Below are 6,000 nucleotides of genomic sequence, written 5' to 3'. Positions count from 1 at the left end.
TTGTGTCTTTTGGCTTTTGTGTTTATTTGATTTTTTTTTGATTTTTTTTTTTGATTTAAAAAAAATAAATTATGTACTAAATTTTATATGTTGTTATATTTTTATAGTGCAACCTATTATATTATATTATATTATATATATATTATATTAATTATATTATATTATATTATATTATAATTATATTATATTATATATTATTATTCATATTATATTATATATATATTATATTATATTATATTATATTTATATATTATATTATATTATATTATATTATATTATATATATTATATAAATTGTTCATATTATATTATATTATATTAATATTATATTATATTATATTATATTTATATTATATTATATTATATTAATATTATATTATATTATTTCATATTATATTATTTTATATTATATTATATTATTTTATATCACATTACATACAATAATTCACTAAATATTGAGGAGTTTGGTCAAATTGCTTCATCCCACATTACACCAGATTGATGCAGTGTTTGTCTGATTGTCCAGTCATTTCATCGCCTTTACTGTTGCTCTCTTGGAGAAAAGGTTAAGATGTGCATACATTTATTTTGAGCCAGTTTTAAAAGCTATGACGTAACTATTAGTCCCTACCACACCTTTACTTTTTTTTTTCAAACTGAAAATTTTTGACTAACGACTCGACGACAAACTCAAATATTTGGTAAACTTATAGCCTGATACTTTCCCCTTCCACACACCCCTCCCTCACACAGCCATTAGGCCTCTCTTGGTGGTGAGGGTATTTGGTTTGCTGGGTCTAAGCTAGATCCGACGGAAGTACTCTTCAATAGAAGAATATCCTATATTCCAAGTTATCTAGTGTAATATCCAATGAATTATGTGTCTTTGGCGTCAACGCAGCTTTGGGACAGAACCTCATAATTTGCTTTAAATTTAAGTAGTAGTCCTTCAGAGCCATTGGACCCATAGAGCCAGAGTTTACCCCAGTTTCTTTAGCGTAAATTGGGCAATAACAAATGCTTGTTACCTTTTAGATATGACGCTAGTGTATCTCAAAGTGCTTTCCACCAAATCTAACTGACCCAGCTACTCAATAAAGGGAAGATGGGGGGGGGGGGGGGCATAAAAATCTCGATATCGATCTTAGTCCCATTGCGTATTGTATAGCGAGTGCTCTACCTACTGATCTATCCATCTTACAAATCCCCATCTTACAATGAGCTAAAATAATCCGGACATTGCGTTGTTTTCCTTGAATGTTCTTCCAAGTAACATCAAACATTATTATTAGGGATCTAATCAATACATCCCTATTATTCCAAAAAGAAAACATGACTCAAAAATTTTGGCCAGAAAACTCGTCCTTCAAAAATATCCATCGATTAAAATGACATTCATCTTCTTGGCAAAACCTCTGAAACTTGGGACTTCCGTGAAGAGATCAAGTTCCGGTTTTGAGAATCTTTGGCAAAATGAGATTCATTTCAATCGATCGATATAGAGAGAATGAAGTTGACGTCGCTCTGGTCGTTGTTATTGATTTTTGCAATCCGTGTTTTTAAGAAATTCTCACTAAACTGTATTAACCAGACTATAAACGTTCATAGTTACGCATAGTTTTGTGTGTTGGTCCGTTATACTTCCGGATTGCAATGTTGTGAGCTTCTTAGCCAAGCACACACTATCTATTCATTTGAAGGACGAGAACGTCCCAGGTTTGAGAGTTTTCAGATCCATTGATTAGGCCCATGGAGCCAGAGGTTGTCCCAGTTTCTGTAGCATGAAACGGACAATAGCAAGATAAGGATCATTAACTGGATCTATTATATTTGCTATTCAAAAGCTAAGAACGCTTGCACTGGTCAGAGATTTATGGAAACAAATGACTAGCTGGATACTAGAAACAGACTGATACACCCTAAGTAACACATACATTCAAGGCAAGCATCCAAAGAGACATTGCAGCCATATTCATTCATTCAATATATTATTTAACCCTTTCCTTACCAACTATATGAAAATCGTCACATTCGTTACGATACAACCAACCTTTCTCTTATTCAAATTTCTTTTGTACATCATAAAATTTAAGGAAAACGAACAGTGTGTGTGTTGTTGAGCATATTTTGCTCAAGAAACTGTATCGCAAGAAGTTTACTGCTATTGTGTCTGAGTGATAAAAAAATCTATTTTGTGTTAGTTGGGTGTGATGTTTTGGGGAAAATCCTGAAAATGGCTGGTTAGGAGAGGGTTAAAGGAAGATTTTTCTGGCCTAAATATTAAATACGTATTGTCGTTTTTCTATCAGAGTACCTACGACAGTTTGCTGCTGGACATAAAACTAAGGGACATAATTATTTTTTAAAAATTTAAAAACCGCACCCCCCCCCCCCCCCTCGTTAATTCTGACCAAACTTTTGATGAAATTCTAGGCTATTGTGAGTGAGTTACAAATTATGAAGGCTAAACACAATCTAGACTAGAGTCATCTCTTATAACACACGAATTCAAAACGCAGTAAAAATCCAAGGAGAATCGAATGACACATTGTAGAATTATATAATATCACCACAGAAGACAAACATCCACACAATATCCTTGTGTTCTCTTTGGAAGGAGGGATATCTTGGCAATTCAGAAGACATTGCAAAACGCGTCTTTAGAAGATCACACATTCAATAACATTACGCATCAACACAATCATCAACAATACAGCATTGTATTATTTCAATTCAATTTCATATCATTATCAACTCATACACTTTTTAAAAATTCAAATTTAATCTGAAATTGTAGATTTTTTGATATTTTTTTTTTTTTTTTTTGTTAAGAGTAGAGTTTAGAAGTTAGAGGCTCAACTTACGACATGATACTGAAGACAAAATTCTCAGCAAGGCTCCAAAACAGGGTCGAGGGAAGCAGCAGCTAGTCAAGCTTGGATTCTCATTCTCTATCTTGTGCTATCTGCTTGGAGACGATGTTTAGCTCGACTTATCGAGGTTCAGATTTGATAAGACTCTATATGCAAAATGAAAATTGGGCTCTCAAATCCTGTACGAGTTGTGATAGCTGATATGCTGTCTCTGTTCCGCGGCTCTCTTTTCTAGACCCGTCAGATATCAGGCTGATTTGGGATAGCTCTTTGCGATTGCTTGTCGCTTGTTTCCTGTTCTTCGACTCTTAATGCAAGCTTTACCTACGTATCAGAGGTGATTTTTTTAAAGAGGTGTGCGTTGGGGTGAAGGTTCTGTGGTAAGTATAAGAGCGGTAAGAGAAGAAGATGATGATATGCATAATAATGTTTGCAGTTATTAACAGATTGTAAGTAGTGATCTCAATCAATTATATATTATGAAGGATATTATGAAGGATATATATTATATTTGAAGGACGAGTTTTCTGGTCAAAATTTTCAAATATGGGTTTTCCAAAGTACGGCAGTATAGATAAGATAGGAAAATAAGTGAAGTAAGTTTAAAAGACAATCAATGGACGAGGCAACCCTGTCAGACGACCAGACGCTTAGGGGCCTTTTTCTTAACGAAGTCACACTATTATTATAGTTCAAGTTGAGAGATGAAATAGAATATGGTCTTTTTGAACATAATTTTGTTTGGAAATAAGTTATAAATAGATAAAAGAGAATACTTGAACAATGATAGAATTAATGATATTGTGGAGATCAGCGTTGATATTTAACAAATGCAATGGACCTAAATCATAGTTAGTGAGTTTTGCCTTAGTCTAGGTGCACATATTTTCAGGTCCGATAACCCAATATAATTATGGGCTTGATTATTGGGGTATGTCAAAATGAATTATATATTAATTTTGTCATTGACAATTCCATGTTTTTGAACAAAATTGTCTCTTAATTCGACTTCAAAATATAAATGTAATCTCTCTCTCTCTCTCTCTCTCTCTCTCTCTCTCTCTCTCTCTCTCTCTCTCTCTCTCTCTCTGTGTGTGTGTGTGTGTGTGTGTTTGTGTCGTCAATATCTGCGTGTTTTGTCTGTCACCTGAGGAAGGCCAAAGTCCGAAACGTTGTTTGTTTTGTGTTTTGTTTTGTATCTTTTTTAAATTAATTTTTGTTGTCCACTTTTATTACATTCACTCACTTTATTCTTCTCTTCTGTCTCATTCTGCTTTGGTCAACGAGATATGGCATTCTATTTCTTTAATCAATTTTGATTAATTATTCAACTAATTAATTTACCAATTGATTAAGTCGTAATTAATTGATCACTGTGTATACCGCGCTAATTGCATGACACCAAATGGTAAGACTGCGATTACTCTTTGTTTGTCTGTCTCTATTGTTACACCCGCCCACCAAAACTACAAATTCGTTTATCTGATACGACCTACACCCCCCAGCGTAACTCCTCTACCACCACCGAGAGCAGCACCATCACCACCAGAACCACCAACAACAACAACACCACCACAACCATCAACCATAACACCACCACCACCACCACCAACAACAACAACAACAATACCCAGCATAATTCCTCTATCACCACCGAGAGCAGCACCATCGCCAGAACCACAACCGCCAGCAACACCACGACCACCACCACCACCACCACAAACAACAACAACAACAACCAGCATAATTCCTCTACCACCACTAAAAGCAGCACATTCACCAAAACCACCACCAACAACAACAACAATAACAACAACAACCATCAACACCAACTCGAGCATTAATATAGCGCAATATTTACTAAACGTGTTCAAAGCGCATTACTAGGAGCTCCCCCCCCCCCGCCCCCCCCCACTTGTCAACAGCAACACTTACCATGAAGGATGAGGCATGACGCCTGTTAGGCGATTCTACCCTCGCAAGGTCCCATGTTTAATAGTTATAATAATAATAATAATAGTAATAATAATAATAATAATAATAATAATAATAATAATAATAATAATAATAGTAATAATAATAATAATAATAATAATAATAATAATAATAATAATAATAATAATAATAATAATAATAATAATAATAATAATAATAATAATAATAATAATAATAAATCTTTATTGTCCTAAAAAATAAAGTGGCAATTTGTCATTTGGTTACACATTTATAACAATACAACATAGACATAGACACACTCATACAGATGCACACAAGTAACATCGTAGTCATCGAAAAAAAAAAACAACAACAAAAACGAAAAAACCAAAGATTACTACCAAGATGAGGGACATTTCAATCAATCAATAATTGAAAGGACGAGTGTTCTGACCAAAATTTTCAATACGCGTTTTTCCAGAGTAACTTCAAAATTGTTCATCACCTTCGTATTATCTGGATCATTATGTTATCATTATGTTATCATTATGTTACTATCCTAGTTGTTATCGGAGTTATTATTATTATTATTGTTATTATTATTATTATTATTATTATTATTATTATTATTATTATTATTATTATTATTATTATTATTATTATTATCATCATCATCACATTTATCATCGTTATCATGTGATTTGAGATTTAAACTACAATCTACAACAGGTTGGAAAATTTATGAGATGCATGAAGATTGATCTTCCACCTTTAATTATGATTCAAGTCGTCGTCGCCATTACGTTGCATGCTACCCCTTGGATCGGAATTAAATCAACTGCAAAGTTTATTTTAAAGAAATAAAAGAGCAGGCACCAGCATAATAAGACAGGGATCTGAACAAGTGTGTATGATGAAAGGTGCCAGACAAAGCAAGAAAGAAAAATAGAAAAAAAAAAAAAAACATCCCAAAAAATCAGTCTATCTACCTCGACTGGGGATCGAACCTGAGTCAGACCTTCTAAGAAAGAAAAATTAAGAAAAAAATTCCCTGGGGATCGAACCTTCTAGAAGGTCTGAGGTTCGATCCCCAGTCGAGGTCGACTGATTTTTGGGATGTTTTTATTCTTTAATTTTTCTTTCTTGCTAATCAGAAGGTCTGAGGTTCGATCCCCAGTCGAGGATAAAGACTG

The 6,000-nt window shown here is 33.5% G+C and overlaps 2 protein-coding genes across 2 annotated transcripts in view; both read right to left on the bottom strand.

The window, feature by feature from the left end:
• The window catches only part of LOC144957266 (uncharacterized), a 53,261-nt gene extending 50,093 nt beyond the window's left edge, over nt 1-3,168 (bottom strand). Inside the window, exon 1 of the mRNA XM_078888354.1 lies at nt 2,864-3,168. The gene's annotated coding sequence lies outside the window, so the exon portion shown is untranslated. The remainder of the gene's footprint in view (nt 1-2,863) is intronic.
• LOC144957268 (mRNA turnover protein 4 homolog) overlaps nt 1-6,000 on the bottom strand; it is a 524,240-nt gene that overhangs the window by 454,988 nt on the left and 63,252 nt on the right. The window lies entirely within an intron of this gene.

The sequence above is a fragment of the Berghia stephanieae genome, chromosome 11 (assembly GCF_034508935.2).
Source record: "Berghia stephanieae isolate SIO BIC M18660-M18661 chromosome 11, UCSD_Bste_1.3, whole genome shotgun sequence".
Taxonomy (NCBI): domain Eukaryota; kingdom Metazoa; phylum Mollusca; class Gastropoda; order Nudibranchia; family Aeolidiidae; genus Berghia; species Berghia stephanieae.
The sequence above is the reverse complement of the archived record's forward strand: the minus strand, read 5'-3'. Positions and strand labels throughout refer to the sequence as shown.